The sequence below is a fragment of the Acanthopagrus latus genome, chromosome 4 (genome assembly GCF_904848185.1).
Source record: "Acanthopagrus latus isolate v.2019 chromosome 4, fAcaLat1.1, whole genome shotgun sequence".
Lineage (NCBI taxonomy): Eukaryota > Metazoa > Chordata > Actinopteri > Spariformes > Sparidae > Acanthopagrus > Acanthopagrus latus.
This window is the reverse complement of record NC_051042.1, coordinates 5,275,913-5,302,373: the sequence shown is the minus strand read 5'-3', so window position 1 is coordinate 5,302,373 and position 26,461 is coordinate 5,275,913. Positions and strand designations below refer to the sequence as shown.

The window sequence follows — 26,461 nt, the reverse complement described above, 5'->3', positions numbered from 1 at the left end:
AAAATACAGTGCGAGGCCTGGTTGCGCTAATGCGTAGGGATCAGAAAACTTCAAAAAGCCCAACTATCCCTTTAAGATGTTTACTTTGTAACTGTGGCTTTCTGATTTCTAACACCACCCGACCTCTCCATCCCGTAATCTGTTTAATGAAGCTGAAATGCTTCGAGAATGACCTTTGAAAGGTATGAATTTCCAAGGTGTTTGGGTCCATGCGTCTCCACAGAGAAGTGGCGTGGCATGTGTTTACTCCACAGAAAAAGGGAGAAAATATGATATAATGACATTCTGATCCCTCACCGTTAGAAATTGTTTATGCAGGACCAAAAAAGGGCAGTTTATCACAGTGTTGGACTTCTTGTTTCTTCTGAAATGACTTCAGATTTATTTTCTCCACAGCTCAGATGACAGATTTGTAATTTCGGGGGGAAAGCAGGAACATTCACATGGCCCTGAAACCTTCCCTTGAAAACTGCGAGTTATTGAAGAGCGATCAGGCATGTGTGGCAGGTTTGAACAGCCTAATATAACAGAAATAGTGCCCTTCAGTCTGGTTATCTGCTCCATTTAGCCTCCAGCTCCTCTGGGATCATCATAATTAATGCCCATTTAGAAACTACCTCAGCGCTTTACGCCGAGAAACGTAGAGGCAGTAATACCCACAGCTACTCTCTGCAACCTTCACACTTACGCCTGCTTTGTGTCTGTCAGCATTAATTGAAGGGATACTTGAAATAACTAAATTTAACCCAATTACACATTTATTGTTAAAAGAAATGCCGTAGGGCTGTCTCTGACAATTATTTCCATCATTAATTTGTCTTAATTGATTTCTTGCATTATTACATATTAGAGTCTAAGGTATCATCTCCTCAAACGTCTTGTGTAATCTGAGGAAAAACCCAAAAAGAATAAGTTGATGATGATACAAAACAGAATCAAAAAGCAAATAATCGCATTTGAGAAGCTGGAACCAGACTGGCATAAACTTTATCCTGATTAAGGACTTGATAAATGTCGATTGATTGTAAAACAGGTGTATATAAATGTTTCACCACTAAACACCTGTATAGAATAGAATAAAATAGAACAGAATAGAATTACTTTATTGATCCCAGACTGAGAAAGTATTTTGTCACAGCAGCAGTGGGTCTGCAAAAAAAAGAAAGAAAAGGAAAAAAAAACTCTGTTCATAACATGAATAGAAATCAAGATATATACAATGTATATACACAGTGCAAACTATACTATAAACAATAATAATCTATACAGCGTTACAATAAATACACTCCTGTACTGAAGCTACGAGCTCAATCAGCACCAGAAACAGGGTAAACACAATGAATAAGGCACATTTTGAACAATACATGTGTTTGACAACCAGTCAGACTCCCAGTCAGCCGCCTCACATGCACCAGGTGTGTAACAGTGTGTACAGAGTGACTGTTGGCTGTGACCTCGTTACACCCTTTAAGCTTTGTGGTTTTTAAAAAGTGTAAACATGCTTTATGCAGTTCTACACATGTTGCAAACATAATAGTGAGAAGACAGAATGTTTTGTGTTTGTCGCTGAACACTTTCTTTTTAGTCCTGTGTTAAACTTAACATCTATTGGAAAAACATTTTTCACTGTTTCTCTGAGGCTTCGGGGAACTGTTGGGAACCTGATCCACTCACAGGTTTTCTTGGAGCGATTGGCTCTTTATCTTTATGCCAACAAGTCTGAAAAAAATGACTGTTTGGTTTGGAGCTGTGTTTTTTTTTAAAAAAAGCTAATCTTGCGAGTTTGGAAAACTGAAGCTGAAGCCTCCTATGATTTGTGGTTGGGAGAAATTAAAAACACATTTCATCTGGAGGGACTGAGAATGTGTGTCGATTATCTCTGAACTGAAATGATTTCAGGGTAAGAACTGTTGTGTTGTTCCCAGTGTGACGCTCCTTTATGTGTATATTCCTTTTATTTTTCACTATGCACACATTCTTAAAGAAAAACTGCTTTGCGTATAATTAAATCATGACTGTGGTTGTTGTTATTAGTAGAGATCATTTATTGGCTTGATCTTGAGAATTTCTTTTAATTGTCTTTTTATGGTATTAGCCAATAAATATACATCCATGCGCTATAATACACAGAGAATTACAGAGAACAGAAAAGAAGAAGAAGGACGTAAAGAAGGAGAAGATGGACAAGAAGGACAAGGAGGAGGAGAAGAAGAGTAACTGACAATACAAGTTCATACACGACTACATGTTTTAACACAGCAGATGTTTTTGGAGCTGTGGAACAAAATCACTCATCTCTCCTCACTATATCTGTCATCCTTTCTTCAGCCCACATGTATGCATTAACCACACTAACCACACTAGGAATTTTTTTTTTAAAGACACAAGAATGTGAAACGATCTTCCTGGTATCAGCCATGAGAAGAATCAAATAATGGTTATCAGCTAAAGAAAAAAATCCATATTGTGCATCCCTGGATATTAGTCCAACCAGGATGAGCTGTGTCTGTGTTTGTTTTATCTGTATTCCTGTTAAGTTTATTCTCGTTGTGTTGACATTGTTATTCGTTGACCACAGTGATCCCTTTGCGTTAATGTGTGATATTTTGTCACACTAGCTGGAGACATTGTTTTAGAAACAATACTGAGGTCTACTCAGCTATCGCCTCTTGCTTGTCAGGACATCTTCGACCACATAACTGCCTGTTGGAGCCTGTTTTGATGCAGCTGCAGGTCAATAACCCACACCATCGTCTGTCGATAAATCTTAACTGGAATCTGTGCTTACAAAGACATGCACAAGTGTTTACTGTGAAACCATGCCGCGTGGCTTTGAGATGAGCAGAAAGTGTTACACTGGAGGAGAGTGTTGTGGTATTGATGCCCACATCGGAGGCGATGTCCATTAGTGGGGTTGGACAAGTCTCTTCTCTGCCCACACACAGTCTCACCAATACCCTAATGACGGTTTCCCTAGAAACCATAGAGGAGAGAAACATGCAACACACAAGTGAGCACACACACTTTCAAATACAAGGCACATACGCACACACTTCTCCCGCATATTGTAATCTTCAGAGTTGCATGATAGAGTCTGTCAGGTCGGGGTGATACGGGAGCCTCGCTGGAGGTGGCGAGGATGACAGGGATGAGGGATATGGAGAAGAAGAGTTGGGGGTGTGGTGGAGGGTGGCTGGAGTGGGGATTGAATTATGCATGACAGCAGCCTCGGCCTGGCCCTCTCAGATGGATTCATTATGGGGGCTGGCCAGGTAATAAAAGGACTGTCAAGGAAAACGCCAGCAAAAACACTGGAAATGGTAGCAAATGAAAGGAGTGTGTGTGTGTGTGTGTGTGTGTGTGTGTGTGTGTGTGTGTGTGTGTGTGTGTGTGTGTGTGCTCCACCTGCACCTGCCCTGGAGCGGCAGTGGAGAGGTGACCCTGCCATGGTAATAATGTGCTGAGGATTACAATTTGATTGAACCAAGCCACAAGGGTTGTTTCCTGCCCACTCTAATGACAGCTTGTTGCTTCTGGGACTGCTATACAAGGCCCACTTGACACATACTCACACACACACTCTCTCACACACACACACACACACACAAACACTTCACTCCTGCTCTTTTGCTCTCCCTCCCCATGTATTTCCTGCAGCCGCTGCCGGCTGAAGACATGCAAAACAGAGCGAGAAGAGACGGTTATGAGAGATTAGAGGGAAGACGAGGAAGAGATGAGACAGATGTGCGAGATGTGTGAAGCTTGCCGACACATTTAAAGAAGGGAGAAAAAAAAAAAAGGTGGAGATAGGTGGGCGACGGAGAAGACACGCAGACGGAGAGCGAGGAGGAAAGAGGGAGCATTAGAGAGAGAAGTTTGAAAGTGGTTGTCCGGGCAGATGAGTGTCAGGAGAGCAGCGCTGACATCAGAGGTACCTGCTGCTCGCCTTGTCTGCCTGTCTGCCTGCATTGATTCAGCGCTTCACTGAGCCAACAACAGCTGACTGACTGAGTTTCCTGTCTTGCCGAAGAGAGGAAAAGAAAAAAAAAAAAAAATCCTCCGACACTGAGGATGAAACAGTTCAGCCGCTTAAAGCAGTTGTTTTGTTTCTGCGATGTCTGCCTTCAGAAGAGCTGCTAAAAAGCTAAAGAACAATCACTTTGCCGTGTGAGGAAGCCTCCTCTTCTTTTTTTTCTACAAAGCACAATTACAGAGGTGTTTATCTCGCTCGCATGCACAGCCCCAAACTCTCCGTCTTGTCACCGCTAACTACCTGCTGTTGTGGCAAACGCGTGTAATTAATTAGACAAATGTGGTACTGTCTTCAAGGATAATTGTTTGTCAGAGCATCAGGGAGCTGAGCAAAAGCCAGCCAGCCAATTAGACGATCAGACAGACAAACTGTCAATCAGTCCGTTAGTCAGCCGAGACACTGCTGCCGCTGTGAAGAGAGATGTGCTCAGGTCTCAGTGTCAGAGATGTCTTCTTTCATTACAGTACATCCAGCCTGAGTCTGTGATCCATCAGTATACAGTCATATTCACATTACAATGTTAATTACATGTTCCTGCCAAAGAAGATTGTGATCTTTCACTCGTGTTTTTTTTTTATATACTTGGTAAAAATAGACTCCTGTCCCGATCTCAACAGTTCTGTTTTCTGGTTGTCTGTCATCTAGACTGTACATCCGTCCATCCGTCCCACTCATGAACAACATATCGCACAGTCTCCTCGAGGGAACGTCTTCACATTTGGCACAAAATGTTCATTTAGACTCAAGGGTGAACCAACTAGATTTTAGTTAAAGTCACTGTGGTCTCATAAAACGTGTTTCTTTGGCATTTGTCATGCTGAGTGTCATACATTGGTGCATTACTGCTGCTGGTTATATTTTTGTTTTCTATTATGTGCCGTGTTTTGCATTTTGTGGATTTTTTTTTATTTGAGTTGATTACACGCATGCTTTAGAAACGGCCGATTATGATTTTAGGAAGTGAACGCAACCTTTTGACTGACAGCTGCAGTAGCCAATCAGCGGTTACAGTAGGGCCACAGACTGATTGAGAAGCAGGCCAGGTAGCCGGATGCAGGTGTGCTTTTTGGAACAGATGCGGACACAATGGGAAGCAGCATGGCGGCAGCAGAGGACCTCGAGGGTTGACCGGAGAAACCTGTAACAGTGTATGGAGGCTTTTGGACGCACATGGCAGAAGCAGGAGCTTTTGGCCAAATGCTGTGAGTCCCTGACCAAAACGCTGCTAGCTGCAAGCTGAGACGAACCCTGAAGCCAGAGAAAGTGACTCCTGTGCTTGTAGAGCAGGATGCTGGCCGTCTCATGTGTTCTAGAACCACGGGCGTCGCTGGGAGCGGTTCAGACGAGGTGGAGGTTGGACGAGGGATGGGAGCAGCCGAGGGCTACAAACAGCAGTGAGATTTTCGGTGGAGGATAGCGGTGGCTAACTGGCGTGGCGGGAGAGACGGCGCTAACATTACAGGAGGACAAAGACTGGAGCATGGTCGCGAGCTCTCGGACTGTTTGATTTTAACATTGGCTTAATTCTTTTTGTAAAAGAAGATTTCCCCCGTTTTATAGAAGGGACATTGCCCTAAACAATTATTAGTTCTTCCCAGTTCTTGAACAATAAATGTTTTCTGTGTGTAAAATTCTGTTTGTTTTTTTGAGTACTGCTCACCCTCATACAAAAGAACTCGCGTTATGGCATTTGGTGGCTTTTGATTAACACATAAAGATTGGGGGGAAAAAAAGAGTTAACCGATCTTATGACACATTACTTAATTTATATGATAGTAACAACATTTTATGTCTAATTGGAAGAGCAATGAAGAGACACTCTTCTCTTGGGGGAAAAAAACCTCTCGGCCTTGTTTATATTTCTTTAAGCCAATCACAGTTGTGTTGGGCGGTGCTGAACACAGGATGCAGCAATGCTGATGTGCCACGTTGGACGTCATGAAATAGAAAGCATAATGGAGGCTTGTCTTTTTGAAAGTTTTTCTTCGGGGAGTCTTTGAAACTTAACGTCTACTAAAAGATGTTTTAACGCTTGAGTGGACAGATGGAAGACTAGTTGCATTCAGAGATCCTTAACTTTAAAGCAAGCATGGCGTGTGCAGCTGGATGCTGTGTTTCTATCACAGCTGATCAGATCTAGAGCTGATAAAGACTTCTGGCTACTGCGACACAAGGACCGACAATGGCTTCATTTCACTCCGAAGAAGAGGCTGGATATGAGAAAGGAGCAGGCGAGATGTGGCGATGGATGACGTAGTTGAGCAAGCTCACTAAATCTTTAAGCGCAGTTTCTCTAACCTGAGCTGTTGCTTTAAATGCACCGGCTTGTCATTACACTGAGGATTAGACCTCTGACAGAGCACCTGTCGACCTGTCTGCTTTTCGTGTGTGGAGCCAGGCCAGGGGTTAGTTCATTATCCACCCTACATTGTGTACATGTGTAGAAGATTTGGAAGGCGAGAGAAGCCGTGAGGTTGTGTTTGCAAACTGATTAATTTGTGATTACAAAATAATACGGAGCAGCTTTGTTGGGGTCATGATTTAGTTGTTTTGGAGCGCCACGAAAAGCTTATGTCATGATTACAATCAGATGAATGTCTGTCTTGAGGTTTGAGCCTTATTCCTCTTAAAAACGAACTGACCAACTGTTTTATTTGTTGTGTTTTACTGAGTCTCCATACGAGACCTCATCTAATGTTGCCTGACGAATGTGAGCTACATGTTCATCAGTCAAAACAAAATATTAATCTGGAAAGGATGAATAGTTACACTGATGGCTACATCACACAAACAACTCTTATTATGTTACTGGTGGCACTGAATGTTTATTTAAATGTCATTTTCAGTTTCACTCCTACCACACTCAGCATCTGAATCTGAACACCTGAGTCTGGTAGCAGCGACCTGACTCAGTGTTGAGAGTTTCCTCTCGTTGGCCTTCGAGGTTTCTCTCTCCATTGATCCGAACCTAAAAGGTTATGCCACCATTCTACAATCCTCACCCTTAAAATTAGAACAAGCACCAATTATTTTCCCCAAATCCCCCTTAAACGTCCTTAATCTCTTTTGTTTCACAAACTGTCTGCAGTGTTTTTCCCATTTTCACGTGTTGACTCATTCACTGAAAATAAGCTTTAATCCGTCTCTTGTGGCAGGGTTTTTCCTGAAAGCTCTGAGAAATTAGAACATGAGCAAGAAAAGGGGGCAAAGTACTTCAAAAAACACTTGTCGTTAATGGAACTAAATCACTGCTAACGATGTTTCTGTTTGCCAGGAAATTTCTGATCTCCCGTTTGTTATTAAGAGAAGAGATTAGAGCTATGTGCTCAATTTCCAAAAAGCAACTTATAATCACACAAGTCCCATTATGCAAACAGGAAATGATTATTCAGTACAGCGCCAAGGTTTTTTTTGTTTTGTTTTGTTTTTTCCTTTTGGGAACAGGTTTTCTGTCACTGTGACTCCCCAAAGACTCATAGTCATAGTTAAAGCCCAAGAAAAGGTGAGATGGTAGAATGTACTTTTGTTATTTCAGATCCCTCCAAATAAGTAACGGATTGAATAAGGATTAACTCCGTCATAGCTGGTGTTCTGTTCTGGAAAATTATTAATCTCCAGCAATAAAAATGTCCTACAATGGCAGAGTACGCAGCCCTGCGCTTTCTGTCAGCTACCAAAATGGGAATAAAAAGCGAAGGTGTCAGATGTAAATGTACACACAGGGAGAAACCTCCAGATGAAAATGAAAAACAAAACAAAAAAGTCTGGCACAGAGGAGGAGTGTGTAAAAACAAAAAAATGAATGCAGGAGGACTGCCAAGCAGCAGTGGAGGGAACTGACACCCATGATTGGGTCCAAACCAAAGAGGCAAATAAAAGAAGCCCCCTAAGCCCTTGTAATCAGTAGAGGAACAGACGAGGCCGAGCTGGTTTTTCCTCCTTAAGCCTTGGTGGAGTTTGGGGTCCAATGCTAGTCTTTCAGGGGGCCCTGCCAAATGGCAGCACACATCAAAGTCTTTAGCTGTTAGCCTCCTTGCCTACTCACGTCAATGTCCCAGGGATTAGCATTAGCATAATTGAGGTTTATGTACAGATGCTTAGTGCAAGGGCTTGATGGATCACTATTCTGGAATGGGAATGTGTTGTGTAATGTGGATTTTGCATCCATTCTGCTTAAGACTATGAACACCACCCCCATAGCTTATTACACCATGTAGAAAGAGTGTGTGTGTGCGTGTGTGTGTGTGTGTGTGCGCGTATATGTGTGTGTGTGGGGGGGGGGGGGGGGGGGGGGGGCAGGGACAATCACGCGCACACTATAACACTGATATAATCCATACACACACACACACAACACACATTTTCTGTCTATAGTTGGATTCTGAGAAAGAAGAAGAAAACAGAAGTGTAGTAAACAAGCTGTGGGAAGAGAAAATACCTCTCCACACACTGAAACACCGCAGGAACAAATCTGTGGCCACAGCACACGGCTGCTGATACACCTCAACTCTCCTATCTTAATGTAACACACTCCCAACTTATTTCACGTCTGTGCTGAGGAGAAAAACTGCTCTCAGCAACACAGAACATAACAAAGCCTTTCTTCAGCGTCTCGCAGTAAATGGATTTATCATCAAAGTTTTTTCAAAGACTGTTAGTTTTAACATAGTTAAGTCATGTTTTTGGTGTTTTCCACATTCAGGTTGTCCCGAGAGTTGTGTTGTTTGAGCATCCCAAAGATGCTGGTATTGAAACAGTGAAGCTTTTATATTGTAGACTGATTTTTTTTTAATGACTTCAAATAAAATAAGAGATCCTGTAAAGAAATGACTCCCATCTCAACTTTAATGTGTTTGGTGACATGGCTGAAATACTTTAAATTACTGTAAATTGACATTTGTCCTGAATGCGTGTTCCCATGCAGCTCTACTGCGTCTGTATCCATTAAAGAAAGTTATTGACTTCAGCCAGCCAACCAGAGCAGTGGCCCTGCTGAGTCTTTATTTCTGGCCCATGAGACGTGGGGTAATGGAGCTGCACCCTTCTTTATGGAGGCGCTGCACAGCCTCCAGCTGATCTCTTTATTCAGCTGCTGCTCGAGTCAGAGGAGACAGAAAATGAAAATGAGTTTTTTGGCGGGGTGTTATTATTTGCATCTGTTTGAATGAGAGCGTCTGTTTCTCTGGCTGAATTAAGTTGTTGATTGTCTTATTTCCTACATCCACCCGGATTTATCTTCTACAGCTAGATGCAGCTGTGCGTTGCAGGTGACGGTGTTAGAAGTCAGTATGATATCAAGAACTTCCTCATATAAAGTTCTGTTTATCGTCATTAGAGTGTTGATGATATTTTCATATTCAAATACAGTGGAAAATCATTAGTTAGTAAATAACTTGACAGAGCGTTGACCTTGTCGTTTATTTGCATGACGGTACATCGTTTGTGAGGCGTGTGTGTGTGGGTGTGTCTGAGGAGCACTGCAGGTTGTGCAAATGAGGCGGTCAGTACACCTGTTATTTATTTGCATACTGTATGCTTTGGGAAGCTTGCAAAAAAGCTGACACCCAGCTCTTAATGGTCATCATGTACTTGCGCTGAAGCATCGTGAGCGGCTGAGATACTGTAATACCTAAATAAACCAAACTAAAACTAAACTGTGCCCGAAAGGCGGAAAATAACCGTAAATCTTAACAACTCGTGGCGGTCTGTGAGTAAACCTCTGGAGCATGTTTGCAATGTGGATAAAAGATTCAGGTTTTTAAGTAATTGCTCAATATATAATGAAAGGCTGTTAGTAGAATTCATAGAATAGACAATGAAACAATGAAAAATAAAAAAAAGGTTTAGAGTGTAAATGATGCCTGTGGCAGAAAGGCAAATATGTACACAGTGCTCAGTGTTCAGCAACTATGTGTTACGAATCTGTATTAAGATATTAAAACATTTTAAAGTCCAACGATGACAAATTAAGTCATACATTTTTGCAGTGCAAAATCTTGATGTCTTTTAAAATGTATTAATCGTTTTTTTTATTAATAAAAGACAGAAAAAGGGCCTTGAACAGGTTGCCAGTGTCTGGACCTCTGAGTCAAAGTAAGCAAACTTGTAGTGTCGCACCGCACCTGGAGCCAAACATAAAGAAGTGACATGTGCAGGAACATGTTGAAGTGCGCTCGCCATGCCATCAGGTGTGCTGAGGTGAAGTTTGCCTGAAGTTTGCCGCTGACCCATAACGGCCTGTGTCTGTGTCTGCTGCATGTGCAAGCTGGCATCAGTTTGACAAGTCAGCGATACGCTGCGACTGTGTAACTGTCAACTTGGTTTGATGTTTTTTTTCTCCCACCTCCTGGACAAGACTTGATCAATGTAGCTTTAATAAGCTCTGTCGATGCACAACAGTCACCTGCGAAGGACTAAAAAGAGTCCCCATGCCAGACTGGTGGGCGACGAAGAGGAGCTTTATCCACAGGTGGTGTGGATGGGACTGTTGGAGTCCGGTGGTGTAGGTGTCCGTGTGAGTAATGATGTTGTCAATGTTGCCATAATTGATCAGGATGTTACAGAGCCTGCAGTCAATATGGGAGACGTGTGCTCCAGGAAAACAGTGGACGCGTTCTGTGCCATTCTTCTAATTCTTATTTTACTCAAGTCTAAAAGGCACAACTTCCTGTCAAACCCCGGTGCAACAAGAGAAAAGAAAACGCTTGCTTTGTGTTTTATTTTGTATTTAATGAGATGCAAGTGGATTTTTGCTATTGGCTCATGACGTCAGATTTCATACATACTGCACCTAAAATTCACACGATCGTGCACTTCCTTGTGGACATCTGTCGGAGTGCACATCCACACTGTTCCATGAATCATGTATTTCTGGGAGTCGGAGAGTGTGGAAGACAGAAAAAGCACCAGGGAAGGAGGGTGAAACTGAAGATCAATGTGTTTCGCCTCAACAGCATGTTTGAGCGTGGGAAGTTTAGAAAAACTTCTCCTGGGCCTCACAACTCAAGTGTGTGTCTGTGTGTGCGCTTGCCAAGGCATTTGTCAGTCTTATCGCCTCTCTCGGCTCTCAGTGGTGGTGCCGGTGCTGGTGGAGAGTAATTGAGTGCTTAGAGTTATAGATGAACTAATTAGTGGGCGCATTGAAAGCTCAGCTCATTAGAGGAGGGAGAGAGTCCTGTGCCGCCGTGGCTCTGAGGGCTCTCTTTCATATCCAGCCTCAGCACCGGGAGAACGCCACTCCATACAACTTCATTAAAGCAGCTGCAGGGAGGACGAGGAGGAGGGACGTATTTTCAAATAGCGAAGATGTGTGCGAAATAAAGCGTATGAGCAAAGACGGTCTGTACAAACGACAACCACATGATTCATGTCGAGACGAAGGTTAATTTCACTTTCACAGCAAAAGCCCAAGTTTGTACAGTTTGCACAAGTTAAAGCACATCCTCAAATATTTTTCATGTTGATTACTCTGCCTATTAAGTCCAAAAAATATCAGACAATGTCCAAGATGACATGTGTATGTTGCCAGCTGACAGTTGTATCTGGGAACTGGACCAAATCAAAATGAAAGATTTCTAGTTTACGGTCAGGAAAGCAGTTCTGGCGAAACACAGTTGAATGCTTTGGGTCACAATTACAGGTCGCTGAGCCAAAGCATCGGTATTTGGCGACCTGTGAATGAGACTCAAACTATCTCATTGAAATCGCTAAAATAATTAATGGAACAGTTGCTGAACAGCCAGCAGTTTGTTTGATTGGTATTTGTAATTGTTTCAACTGTACCAGGTCATTTGTTTTTAGTCTGAGGTCCAGCAGAATCAGAGTAAAGTAACATTACTGATGACAGTCAGAGAAGCATAGATAACATCTTGGCACACGGTCTTTCTCCTGCTGCTATTGCTGGACCAAGAAACAGCCTCGAATTATATTTTACATGTAACAACATTATGTGATGCACACTGGCCCAATGTTATTTTCCCGTAAGTTATCAATAAAAAATGTCAGACATCTTTTTAAGCGACAGCAAAATGACTTATTTTACAGTCAGAGACTGATCCATTCTGTCCAGTGACACTTTTAGAGTGAAGAGCACGATTAAGTCATTTTATCCCAAGTCATGTTAGCAGGGAGGTAAATCAGAGGTTAGCCGGCGGACACCTCAACAATGAGAGGCATGTCTCACTAAGCAGCCTTCATAGGAACAGGCCTCCAGCTCTGACGCTGTGTCCAGATTTCCTTTAACTGATCCAAGTATTGGAGGGATGTTTAAGGAGACGAAAGAAACTGCAGATTTAGATTTGTGAAACCGTTTCAAGTGAAGATCTGATTTATCATGGATCTCTATGTCTCCTGAAGCTGTTAAGAACCCTTAAGAACATCTAGAATAATAATTGAAGGTGAATTATCTGTAGCTGTTGTTTGACTTACAGATGTGCTCAGACACTGTTCATACAACACTGTGAATTCAAGCCTTCGCAGAAAACTCACAAGGTATCACATGCACGTTGACGAGCAGTGTGAAGTTTCTGTTGCGTTTGGACGGCAGACCGACACCAGAACATTAAAGAACTACTGCAGCATTACTCTCACGTGTTTCCCTCCACAGTGTCCTTCGATGCACAGGTTGTTATTTCTGGCTCTCATCGATTGGACAGAGTGGCTTTTTATCGTGTTCATCAGAAAATGGACTCTGGCTACTTCATTTTAGTCAAGGAGAAAGATTTATTGACTGTCCCTGTATTGATGAAATACGTGGTGCACAGCTCAATGATGGCAATTACTTGAATTGATTAAGACCTCTGCTGTCAGTTACTACCAAACTGCAGCACTGCTGACATAATGATCATTTTTCTGAGCCTATATCTTGGATTTTGTGATCCTCTTGCATTTCACTGAATGACGGCAAGCTTTTTCTTTTAGCTCTCCCACTGAAAAATATTCATATTAATACATACGCATCATTGGTGTATACATACACAACATTAAAAAGTCTTTTTGTGGGCTGAGACTCATCTTCCTTTCAAGTTTCATGGACATTTACTCAGTAGTTTCGGCCAACAAACAAACAAATACGGGTAAGAATATCAAAAACAAGGTCCATTTCTTCTTTTCGGATAAGCTGTTCCTCTGGAGGGAAAATAAATGTTTTATTTTTGTAACACACAATTGTTTAAGTCGAACTAAATTATATTATCATTACCATCCAAACTTTTATCACTTTTTGGTAGGAATGAGTAGCGTGTCTTGCTATCCCCCAGGCAGTAAGCTAAATGCAAGATAACACTTCAGTTAGGACCATTACATTGAATGTGTGTTCTCAGAGTTACACACTGATTGTTTTGAATGCTGACTCCTGCGAGATTACATAATATTTATAGTCAGCATGAAGCTACGTGTGATATGCTAATCAGACTGATGTTAGCATTCCTCATCAGGCCAAATACCTCAATTAGCTTCTTACTAGTTTGTGAAACCTTTTGTGTCAGGTTAGAGAAACAGGACCTCAAAATATCTGAGCAGTTGCCTGAGTAGAACCAAAACACTGCATGGGACATTTGCTGTATGTTTTACTATATGAAAATAAAGCAAATAGATTTGTAGTTTGTATAGAAATAACCTGTTTCCCAGGGAATATCCCAACATGCCACACAGCCAGTCCACAGGCTGGCAGGCGTGGTCCTTCAGTTGCACTGTAAAGATTTTTTTCTTTGAATGGCCACCAGTTAGACATTTCCAACTGTTTCTCCACTGATAGCCCAGTAAACCCTCTGATAGAGGGCCACAGATCACCATGCCAGGGCATTATGACAGCTGCCAAGCAGCCAGTCCAAGCCAGGTTACCTCAAAACATTCTGGCCTACAGTAGCTAATCTGCCTCGTCCAGCTTGTGTCCATCGTGCCACGATACATCACAGCTATGACTCCCCCGTGCCACAGTGGGCGGGCACCATTAAGCTGGATGGATGAGGGAGCGGTGCCAGTCAGGGACCGCCATATGAGCCTCTTCTTCCTGCTTCCTCCTCCAGCTTGGTGCCCTTTAATGGGCACTTAATATGGCTGACAAATTTACAAGGCATTTAAAAATGACCCAGTCAGCCAGTCAGCAGAGGGGAGGCGAGGAGGAGAGAACGAGAAGGAGGAAAGAGTGTCCAATCTCATTTTCTCCTGCCGACCGGGGCAATAAACATGCTGGATTTATATCAGAGCAGGGTTATGGGATGAGCAGGCTTTGTGTGTGCATGTGTGTGTGTGTGTGTGTGTGCGCACGCACGCGTGTACGCGTGTGTGTGTGTGTGTGTGTGTGTGTATGTTTGTGTGTTTAGTGTACACACTCTGTCTCCCCAGTACAAATAACTCACCCTGAACACCTGTCAACATGAGTCACGACACCAGAGAATTCCTGCAATTGAGCACATCCAACTAATTGGTGGCAGCCTGCCAGCCATCCCCCTTATCTCTGCCTCTCTTTATCCCTCTCCTTCTCTCTCTCTCCGTCGCTCGCTCTCTGTCTTTATCGCTCTTTATCTCTTCTTTAACACATATTTATTCCATGCATCTTACTCACTCTCTGCCTCACTCTTTCTCTCTCGCTCATTTTCCCCCCTCATCTATTTTAACATAACATTTATGGATGAATGATTTAATACTGGTTATCAAACTCATCATTGTAATCGCATCTCTAATTACGCTTAATTAAAACAGTCTAATGGCTGCTGCTGAGTCGGTTTTTGAAAGCAAATCAGCCGCTCTTCTATCTCACTAGAATTCCTCCCCTGACTTAGCATTCGGTGTACTCACTCAACACCTCCAACAACCAATCAACTCCAAATTCTCTACCCAGCTCTTGTCAGGTTGTTAATTAAGCTCCCGAAGTGCCTAATGATTAAGATAACGCAGCAATCTAATGGTGAACAGGCTCTTTCCTCCCTCTTCTTTTTACAGCTTTTCGATTATAGCACCCTTGAGGTGTTACTCAATCTTGATGAAATGCAGACAATTGACAAATCAGTTGCTTTGAGCCGGGGCTTATTACCCAGCTGCATATTCATGAGTTGTTTGGGGAAGAGTGGGACAATTTTTAATCAAAGTCGCAGAAAAGGATGGCTCGCCATACCTACCTCCCCCCTCCCTCCTCTCACCCAGCCTCTCACCACCCTGCTGTGAATAACATGCATCATTCATTGGATTTAGCTCACATTTGCGTGGATGCAGCTGGCAGTGGAAGATGTGTGTGTGTGTGTGTGTGTGTGTGTGTGTGTGTGTGTGTGTGTGTGTGTGTGTGTGTGTGTGTGTGTGTGTGTGCGTGCGTGTGTGTGTGTGTGTGTGTGTGTGTGTGTGTGTGTGAGTCGATGCGAGGGCCTGCTTCAAGGGGCCTTGGACAAATGGAGGTGCCACATGGTCAGACCAGATGTTCTGGTTTCTTATGTGCATAGCTCATCAAAAACAACAACCGGTGCCACCATTGGGCCCCTGCTATCCAGTAAGGCCAGCCAACCCATCTGCTTCCTGCCTGCCAGGCCCGGTGCATTGTGGGTCCTGGCTTTTTCTCCGGTGTGTCTGCAGTTTCCAACCTGTTTTGCATCTGATGAGAGAGAAGAAGTGTTGGTGCATCAGCAGCGTAACCTTTCTGGAGGAATGAAATAATCATTAATATGCATGTGGGACAATGGAGGACAGAGAATGTGTGATGCACATGCAGCCAAAGCGACACCAGAAGGGTTCAATGTGATAACGGCGTGCAAGGTTTCAGGGTTGTCAACGTTTTCTTGAAACAGGCTTTGGATATGTTTTCTCCAATTCGAGCCTCTAGAGCTTTAAATATATGCCTCTTCCTGTGGATGCAGGTCCGACATGAACTCCAGCAAAGCACCGAATGTGTTGCCGTTTTCGTTTGGCATTTAAATCTCTGGTTTGATTATTGGTTTATTCAGGTGTGCCTTATAAACTCTGAGATATAAACTTACAAAGCCTGTTTAAAACAGGAGAGTTTCTGGTTGTTATCACTGGATTATATTTGTTGTACTAACTTGTTCTTTTACAACATCATTTTTGCAGCCACACATATCTGAAACCATTTAATTCAGGGTTTTTTTTTTATATATAAACATGAAGACTAATAATGATGTACTGGGTTAGAAGGGTCCATGTAGCGTTAGTTTCCTCAGAACCTGGTGTGGTTCAGTGTTGGGAAGTGTTACTTTTAACTTTAATATTTCATGTTACAAGTTTACACTATTAACCCCTCAGGGAGCCAACATGTTAGCATTGTGTTAACAGAAATAAAAATCCCTGTGTGATCCCTTGTGCATGTTGCTGTTTATATAGAGGATGCATGTTCTGCCACTTTAGGTTGCTGGGATTCATGCATCTGTACAAAAAAGCATCCTGAGCTGTTATTTGATAAGCGATCCCTGAACAGGACAAGTCACTTCTGCAAGTCCTGCAAAGTTTTAGGACACAGAATCACAGCAGAGGGACGTTTTGGCAGCACAGAGCGGCATTCATGCGTGGGACTGTGCGAGAGGCAGTCTGACCTTCACACAGCAGAGTGACTTTTCACTTCCTTGGGCTATTCGAGTCCTTAAAATTCTATCCAACTCTTCAACCCTTCACCTACAGCGAAAAAAGTGTGTTGTACAGACAAGTACATAAATCACACTAATATCCTCCAATAAACGTTGCACTCAGGCCTCATCGCAGCAAACTGCCGATGGCGGTTCTGCTCGTGCTCGCAGTGGTTGTCCTCAGCGAGCTGTGGCTCCTCCCTCCTCCCTTTTTCAGTCAGCTCATGTGTCTCATTGTGAAGGCAGAGCACAGTTTGTTATTATGTGCACTGTCTTGCTGTCATTAGCACTCGGTGGATGTTGGCTTCACTCGGGTAAGCCCATCCATAACCCCATTTATTATTGTTGCCCAGTGAGCTGCAGTGTTATGATGACTAATTGCTGGGGCCTAATTGTTGTCAGCCTGAGTGACTTGGTCGGCTTGAAATAGCTGAGGAGGATGTTTCAACACTGTGGACTGTAATGGATGGTGGAGGATGTAGGGTGGTGTCTCTCTGTGTGTACAGCCATTTATGAGGAAGAATGACCGTTCTGATTCTGATGTTATGGTCCACAGTACTATGATTCTGGTGTTATTCAGATGTATTACGAATAACCAGTGAAGGAGAAAATAAACAAGAACATCTTCTCAGTGGCAGACGCCAGATTAAGAGTTGTTTTAAGCAGCATTTTGAGACCAGCTGTTTCTCATCAACCTCGTCATTAACAGTAACCGAGCCAGGTGACTGGAGGACGTCACTCCCAGTCCCCGTGCACCCTCGTCCTCTTGCTCTCACGTCTGATTGGCCGTGAAGATGTTGTCCTCCACCTGAGGCTCAGCTGCCTGGCATCCCCCCATGATGTGTCCTCCCGGAGGACTCAGCCGCTGAACCATAGATGACCGAGCCGCACCTGTCGGAAATGCTCCACTGGTGTTATTCAGCGGGGCGAAAGAACGGAGAGAGTGTGTGAGGGTCGTTCTTCCTCTTTTCTCTTCGTGTCATCACTCCGTTCTTTTCACTGAAGAATCAAATTGTACATTTTGTGATTTGCTTCATGCATTTATATTACATTTTAATATCATTTCTGAACATATTGTGTAAATGATTGTAAACAGGAATCCATGTGCAAACAGATGTTTGCCTTCTTATAATGGTGACAACTCCAGTTGTATAAAAAAAGGTTACATTTTTGGCACACCAGTGAAACCAAGGAAAGTATACAGTTGCAGCTGTATTTCCCAACCCAGATTGTCTGAAAGTGATATTTCTGATATTTTAAAACAAGGCCATACAGTATATTTACATATTTTGCTGTGTAAATGACTTACAGGTAAAAAAAAATAAAATAAAACCCAGCTGTGACAGGCTTCAGTGACCCTTAACCAGCAGATTTTGTTGTTTTTGCCACTGGCAGGCTGATCATGTTCCTCTCAGTGTCTGTAAACATTATGGAATGGATCCCCACGGAGAACCTCTCTGTTTGACCACAAACAGCCCCTATATCGCACTCGCCAAATCTGCCAGACTCCATTTATAGAAACAGTCATTTTATTGTCTTAAAACAAACATAATACAACTCAGCAAAACCGAAATAGATCCTCAGTGTACCAGGTGAGATGTGGAAACATCAGCAGAGGGACAGGAAGGAGGTCCAGTGTAAAACACAATCAAGTGCGTTTATATAGTGATAATACTATTGTTCCTGTGCATGAAGCCTGGTGGATTTGGAGAAGCCGATAAAGCAGCTAATCCTGGCTGAAATGAAAAATATTTGGATGTTTATTAAAAGGCATTTTTCAGTAGAGTTGTTTTCAGACACTTAGAACAACAAAAATATGTAAACATTAGGATTAAAGCTACCAGGAATCCACTTTACATATATATATATATATATATATATATATATATATATATATATATATATATATTTCATAATGACCTGAACAGAATTAAACTTCCTGTTGCTAATGGCAGCTTCCACATTGTGCCACATCCTTCCTGTGAGCTCAGGTTCACAGATAAATCGTTACTACACGTCTCCGCCGCTCGTAAACCCTTCTGATGCGGGCATGAAAATATCTGAATGGTGTGAAAAAAGAGAAGAAAGCATCAATTATTCACTTTTCTCTCCATAATAGGATTTCAATGCATCTGCTGTTCGCTGTTTTTTTTTTTTTTTTTTGCGTGGAGTGAATTCATTGATCCATTTTTCCTTGATAAATCATTCCCTTTATTCTTTATTTTGATACGGTGCCGCTGTCACTGCCTTCAGCCGCTCTCTCTCTTCTCCTCTCTCTGTTTGTCTGTCTGTCTCTCTCCCTTTCTCTTCCTCCCTCTTTCTCCAGAGATCAGAGGGAAAAGATAAAACAGGCTTCCCCGACACAGCGATCCTGTCATGCTTTCCCATTCACTTTACATCAAAAGCACAAGTGTGCTACATAATATTACAGATGATCTCCTACAGATTTTGGATGTGCTTTTTGAATGATAAAAGCTCCCCACACTGGCAAACAGAACACCACTCGGTGTGTTGGAAGCAAACTCCGCTTTCAACGGTTTAACTTTATTTTTTACAGTTTTACACTTGAAGCTGGGTAAAAGTGAAGATAAAAGTGTATTTAAATATTGATGAGGAAAGTGTGTTTGTGTACACTGAGCCAGCGCTGGGTGTCGAGCCAGGGCTCTGTCTTCACCCTCCCCGAGGCCACGGGATGGCATTTCACACCGAGGGAGGAAACATTAGCCTGAGGATTGAGGAGAAGACTGAGAGAGATAAAGAAAGTGAGTTGTGTGTCTCTGTGTGTAGTAAACTAGGTGTTAAATAAAAACTGTTTAAGAGATAACTTCACTCCTGTGTATGCAGAACTCCGGTGTCTGTTCCCAGCCTACCTGCATTCATTCCGTACACAAAATACTTTTAGAGCTGACGACAGGCCCAGCCGAGGTGGAGGCCGTCTGGGTTGCCTCAGGTTGCGTCTGCCTGAAGCAGCTGGCAGACTTTTCACCTCGCTGTGTGTCTTTGTCCTGTTGATGCAGCATGGCTCAGTCTGTTCATACGCCCCGGACAGCAAGAATACTTTACTGTACATTAGCCATGATCTTGTGATGCTTCGTGTTCCCACAGGATACGATTTGAGTGCAGCGTGGCCGGACAGCTGGAGTGGACAGACCGAGGAGTTTCCCGCTGTAATTCCAGAATCACATGCTATCACAATTATACATTACACATAATTTCACAACAAAACAACAAACAGACAAAAGTTTTGTGTTTCTATCTCAAGGATTAGAAGAATGTTGGACTTGCATGGATAAAAGTGCACCAGAAAAACATTAGCTAAAAAACATGTTTTATTCCTAAAATGAACTGTATGTTTTAATGTTGTTTCGGTGTCTGACTTCCTGTCTTGCTGGAATTAATGCCCTGGACTTCAGCCTCCATCAAAAATAGAGGAAAAACAAAAAGTAAAAAAATCTGCTGCAGAAGGATCTGGACAGGCAGATCAGAGGTAGACCAACACGGGTCTTGTGGTGGTGAGGATGTTTGTCTGCACTCACCAGACGCTCCTGCTCTCTCTCTTCTGGTCCCACTCTCTGTACGTTATGTTCATGGAGTTCATGGAGCTCCTGTCAGGTGACACCTGACAATGGAGGTCACCTCTGCCAATTGCTGCTGCGATCAGGTTGATAAACAGGAGTGGAGATATATCACGTCTTAAGATGTCCAATATGTGATGTGACTCTTGGTGTCCATTCCTCCAGGGGGTCTGGCTCTGCCCCTCTGCTCGCAACACAACACTCTCAAATTTATGTCTTTCACATCTTTGCATTGACTTTAACAAAAATTCCCCTTTCTTCACAGGAATGGATCGTTAACACTTACAGCAATATTTGAGTACAAATGAAAATATAAAACCACAAGGAAGGGCAGTGCGAATCTAAAGTGAACAAAACAAGTGCCAGCATGAAAAGGCTAAAGATTTAGAATCGTGTGTTGCCTGACAACTAACAACAGCTGGAATTGAATGTGTCTTTCTATAAAGCCTGACCCAGTTCCTCAAGATAATCCACACAGCCTGCTGTGAGCATTTTCATGTAGGAACTATTTTGTTTTGGTGTCACCACTCAAAACAGTCACTTAAACATCCCCTCTAGAAATCATTTGGAAAGCGGCAAATATTAGAATTTGGCATTAATTTATCTTTAAAAATAAGTTTATTTAATGTTTAATATGTGACAAGACTTCAGTGCCACTTAAAAATGATCAGATGGTTTGGAGATAAGAGCTGTTCTTCTCGTGATGACCGTGGGTGTTGTTCGGCTGGTCAGCCTGCCTGCGAGCTCCCAAATTTTGATCCAAATTGACCGCGTATTTGCGAAGCCCCCAGGGATTCTCACCAATCTCACAGGCTTCACAAATCAAACTGTGGGCTGAGATGAAGAAATGTAGAAATGGAAGCATGTAGCCGAGTGTAGACGGAGAGCAAACCGAGCATAATGCCAGCTTAATGATATCATTATACATCCTATTTGCTGTTGTAAGCATTTGTTTATCTGAGCTGAAAAGAAATAATTGGAAAAAAGCCATTAACCCATTCTAGCTGAAAAACTAACCGCATGAGTTCTGCCTCAGTTCCTCAGAGGAAACATGAAACCGGTGACCTGAAATTACTTTGCCTTACACTGTCTGAATCTCTGCTGCACACGCTTCATTATGAGATTAACAGACGCTCTACACACAAACAAAACATTATTACCGGCTGAGTTACGCTAAATGTCAAACTGTTGTGTGCGGTTTGCATACTTTGCACCGTACATGGGGCTGTAGCTGCTGTGCTACATACTGAACATGATAACCAGGCTGCCTCTAGATCAGTGGAAGTGAAATCAGTCTGCAAACAGATGCATATAAAAATCCACATCCGTTCACCTGCGCCTTCCCGTTACCTGTACTGCAAAGCCCTGGTGGTGCAGCCAGGCCTCAGAGGGAAGATAAGCTCCGTGCTACGCTATTAATCCGGGCCCTGTTTTTTTTTTCCCGTTGTCAGAGCTCCCGTGTTTGAACAATGCTGTTGTCTTCTCTGTGTTTGCTCATTTAGGAACAAACATTTGCCCGAGCGCACTGCTGCTGCCGCAAACAAGCTCTCCCAGGAAGTGTTATTAATAGGATAATTAAGCAGACGGTAATGAGCTGGATTATGCCTAATTATGACAAGATTTGTTTTGGCATTTTGTCTTGTGAGAAGCCAGTGAAGTGGTAAAGTCTACCTTGGAGTTCATTATGCTGATGTGCGTGCACCTGAGTGCACAGGACAGGCATCAGGGAGCCAGGTGGGGGGGAGCCGGGTGGGGGTGGGGTGGGGGGGGAGCCAGGTGGGGGTGCACAGGAGGGCAGTGTGTGCCCGTACAGATAGCAGGGCAGCGGACACCGGTGCTGTCTGGCTGCTTTCCTAACTGGCTGGTTGGCGATGCAACAAGGTTTGACCCCTGAGATTCTGCCAGACCAGGAGAGCTAACGTGTGCCAAGAGCTAACCTGCAGCTGTCAGACAGACAGTCTTTAAACCGGCTCATTGTTAGTCGCGTTCAGGAAGCAGGCTGACCTATTGGAAATCTTTCCTGAGACACAGGAGCTCGATCCTAATGAGGAAGGATGATGTATAAAAAACGTAATGTCTGAGCGATTCAGACTCACTGCTATGATGTAACAGCGAGACACATGACGACATTAACTCGCGTTCGTTAGCATCATTATGAGCATCTGCTGTGTGCTGCCTGTAATATTGATTGCTTGAGGTCTTAAAGATTGTTGTCACATTAATTAGAGAAGTTTTTTTCTCACTTATAAAGTAATAATGTGATTTTATGCTATTAGTTTGTGACATTAACAGGTTTTAGTCCATTTAGAAGAATACATACATGTTCTAAATATTTATATCAGTTCAGAGTCTTAATCTCTGCTTTATGTTGAATATATTCAGCACATCACACCATAATTATTTTAAAGTACAGCGATGTGAGCAGCCACAGATCCAACATGATGACTTCCCACCATGCACAGCTGTTGGGAGGCTGCGCCGTCTCCCCTCACACCTAAACACCTGTAGCTTCATGTAAATCTGTGCGCGCAGTTAAAGGTTAAACCGACATTTGTTTGATGCAGCAGATGTGTTGAATGCAGCCTGTTAGGGAAACACAACCAGCTAAGAGAGTTGTGGATCGTGTGCCAGCTGAGCTCCCAGAACTTAAGCAGAACTTGTGTGCTGTTGTTGTTGGTGGTGTACTCATCACTGATGAGACTGACGAGCTTCAGGTGTGTGAGTGGATTTAATTGACATCACATCTGTCCTGACATTTTTGTTTTTCAAATATTGCTAATATTTGCACTTTAACCACCGTCTTTTTTAGTCTGATTATCACTCAGTTCAGATGAATGTAGCAGTCTGTACAACTTGTATCATTTCCTCTTTAAAAGGTCTTAAATCGACGACACATTTACAGCAGCACATTGCCAACAAAGGCTCACAGCCAGAGAAAATGCTAATTTTATTCAAGATCTTCAAATGTGATGAAACGTGGAAACATCAGAAGATGCGTCAGAGAGTGAAGAAGGACGTGAGTGGATTATCTCATCCAGCTCACATCAGATTGATTAACGGTTGATTAATGGTTGTTAAACAATGAAGACAACAACTCCCATGATCCCGCTTCAACTCACAACGTCATCAAACGACGTCATTTGTTTTCGTTGTTTTGATTGACAGAAAATGCAAACTGTGTGTTTAAGATAAGGCAACTAAAACTGCAAGGTGAAGCTCAGGATAAGAACTTTGAGCCACCTCCAGCTTTACTCTAAATTCGGACAGTCATTATGTGCATGACCACAATACATAGACGTTTTAAAGGAATTGTAATAATACGTTGGTTCAACTGATGCAGTCATTCTTCCAGTCAGGACGTTCTCACAGAGGACAACTGTAAACTGTGATCTCTCTGGTGGGGCTCGATGACCTTCAAGCCTTATTCTTCCACAACGCCCAGCTGAGAAACTGGGATGAAAAAGGTTATTACAGCAGATATACTGCTTAGCTCAACATCTCGTACGATAAACAACTCAAACGTAAATCTGTGTATGATGGATTTCCATATTCTGACGGCAGGATGACGGTGAATCAAACTTATTACGGGCTGAGTGTCTTTATTCCTTTTTAAAATGGTTTTAGCTCAACAGCCTATGAAATTGTGCCTGTGTGTCTTAATGAATTTGCATTTACAGCCCAGACAACACTCTCACACACACATACACACACACACAAACACACACACACACAGACACAGATGCACGCACACACACACACACTGGGACGCACACATCTTCTATTAAAGCGCTCCTGCGGCTTTCGATAAGAAAGCTAAGTCTGGGATTTAGAGCTTTAGCTTATCGTCATCTTTACGAAGCTTTCTCTGCAAAGTGCAGTAAGCATGGGCCAGCAATCTGCATAGAATTCACAGGGAATAAAGGGGGGAGAGGTGGGACGCAGCCGTGGTGTTGGGGGAGAACGGTGACAATAAATACATTCGTCTGAAACCCGTCTGTTCAGAAACAGGTGGATTTACATTCCTTAGAAATCAAAGCCGACTCGGTGGGTAAAACCTGGTCGACTGCTGTGGTATTTATGAACCAGCAAGCAGAGAGTGTGTGTGTTTGTGTGTGTGTGTGTGTGTGTGTGTGTGTGCAGAGGGAATACACATTCATACTGCACACAATACACAGTTAATTCTTCGACACACACGCTCTCAGAGAGCGAGGCTCAGCTCTGTAACAGGGGACTTTTCATTTACTCGGGGAGAAAAAAAAAAAAGCAAAAAGATGAGATTATGGAGAAAGCTCATTTCCTGCTAAACTTGGACTCTGGTTTCCCAAATAAAATTGCTTTTATTCTTCACAACATGTGTTCCCGGAGATTAAGGGCCTGTAATCTTGCAAGGGCTTAATAAGACTCAGTATGCAGAGTGCAGGCTAAAACAGAAAATGTGGAACGAGCCTCGCTTAGCTCTGTTCTACCCAATGACTTTAATCCTGTTTATTAAATTATAAAGAACCTTAAAGGATAAAGATAAAGAATATTGAGTCGAGGATTTAAATGATTCAGGGTTATTTTTTTTTCCCTCCTGTCTCAGAGCGAGTTATTTGATAGCACTGGATCATGTTTAAAGATGGCAGCAGGCGAGAGCTGTGACAGACTCTGTTTTTACAAACGGCGCTCGCTCCCCTCTGAGTGCAAACCTGCATTAAGCACGGACTCAGCCTTGGCTGGTTTCTGTTTCTTGGGTATTAAAGTGTAAAGTGTTTCCCACGTGCTCGTAATCCAGAGTGTCACTGATCACTGTGACAACTCTTAAAAGGTGACATAAGGGGAAAAAAAAAAAAACTGGGCTGAGATGTTTCTGCTCATTTACGCAGCAGCACTTTAAAACCGCGTCACTGAAACAGGCTTCACTGACCCCTCACGTACACTGTGCGAGCGTCATCGCAGACTTGTTTACAATATCTCCCAGAGATGTATGTTGAAACTGTCAGAGCCAGATATAAGGAGATTACCTATAAGCTGTGAGAGTTAATGGCCAAGAGCCGGAGTCTATGCGAGCGATGTGGACTTGTGAACTTGTCAGTGAGAAGTTCTACTGAGCTATTGGGCTAAGAGGATTGCAGGCCACTAATCCAAATCAAAAGACATACCATGTGAATTATTACATTCTGAGACAGATTATTTTACCCTCAGATTAAGGATTCCTGCCAGCCAAATCTTCTCATGTCTTGCATGATGAGGAGTGGAATATGCACATTTTGAAAACCGGCCAGCCTTTTAGGACGTTGTTGTGACTGCAGCCGAGGTCGTGGTGTTCAAAGTGACTCGATGATCCCTGTGATATCCCCCTATCCCCCTGATAAGTCACACACACACACACACACACACACACACACACACACACACACACACACACACACACACACACTTTTTAAATGCCTTCACGATAAAGCATCAGCATCTTGAATTTGCATGTTTTTTTTTTGTTTCCTTACTGAAATGAAATATTGATACAGCATCACATCGTATCCCTTCCTCCTGCCAGATCTTGATACCTTTATCAGACTGTGCAGGTGTTCTGAACAGATGTTGACGGTTGGACTGAGTCGAGTCAACGCTTCAACAGAGCTTACCTGTCAGTGGCGACGGTCATCTCCTGCAGGTAACACACTGACAGGGATAAGAACCTCATACAACCCGACATCCAAAGACCTGAATCAGCAACCAGAGTCACCCTTCAAATAACTTCCACCATTCAGTACAGTCCCTTGTATTCATTCAAGTTTGTGACAGCAGCAAGAAACAGCTCATGGGAAATGTTGACGCCTCTTACAAATAGGTCAAGTCGAGCTAATAGGCTAAATTATGTCTGTACACGTGCACATAAAGCTAGTTGTCGGCAGAGAGGACGTCTTGGTAGTGACGGTGCACAGCAGTGCAGGTTCCACTGAAGAAACGTGTGTGTCTGCGGGGAGTTGAGCAGTTCACTCGTAGTAGCGCTCCACTCTACTACGAGAGCAGCCGGTGACGCAGGGCAAGAACTGAGAGTCATCTGGACTCAGGTGAGACTAAAGTCTGTAACAGATGAGACTGATCACCAAAAACTACAAGTCAGAGTCAAAACACCCAGAAGAAATAGAGGAGCCACCCCGGACTTCCAGCAGTCATCGGACCGCAGATCATTACAGCAGTCTGTGGTCCCTTTGACTTTTCTGTCCAGGAACACATAGATGGCTACATGCTCTAAATTCATGAGATCATTGTGTAGAGATCAGATCTACGCGCAGGCTTCATCAGAA

General features: G+C 43.0%; 1 long non-coding RNA gene across 1 annotated transcript; it reads right to left on the bottom strand.

Annotated features, from left to right (window-relative positions):
• Window positions 1-19,187: 19,187 nt before the first annotated feature.
• On the bottom strand, window positions 19,188-20,352 carry LOC119018501. The gene is made up of 3 exons (XR_005074773.1): window positions 20,133-20,352; window positions 19,467-19,732; window positions 19,188-19,340 (listed from the first exon to the last, which is right to left on the bottom strand). It is a non-coding gene; the product is annotated as an uncharacterized LOC119018501 (long non-coding RNA).
• Between the last annotated feature and the right edge of the window lie 6,109 nt (window positions 20,353-26,461).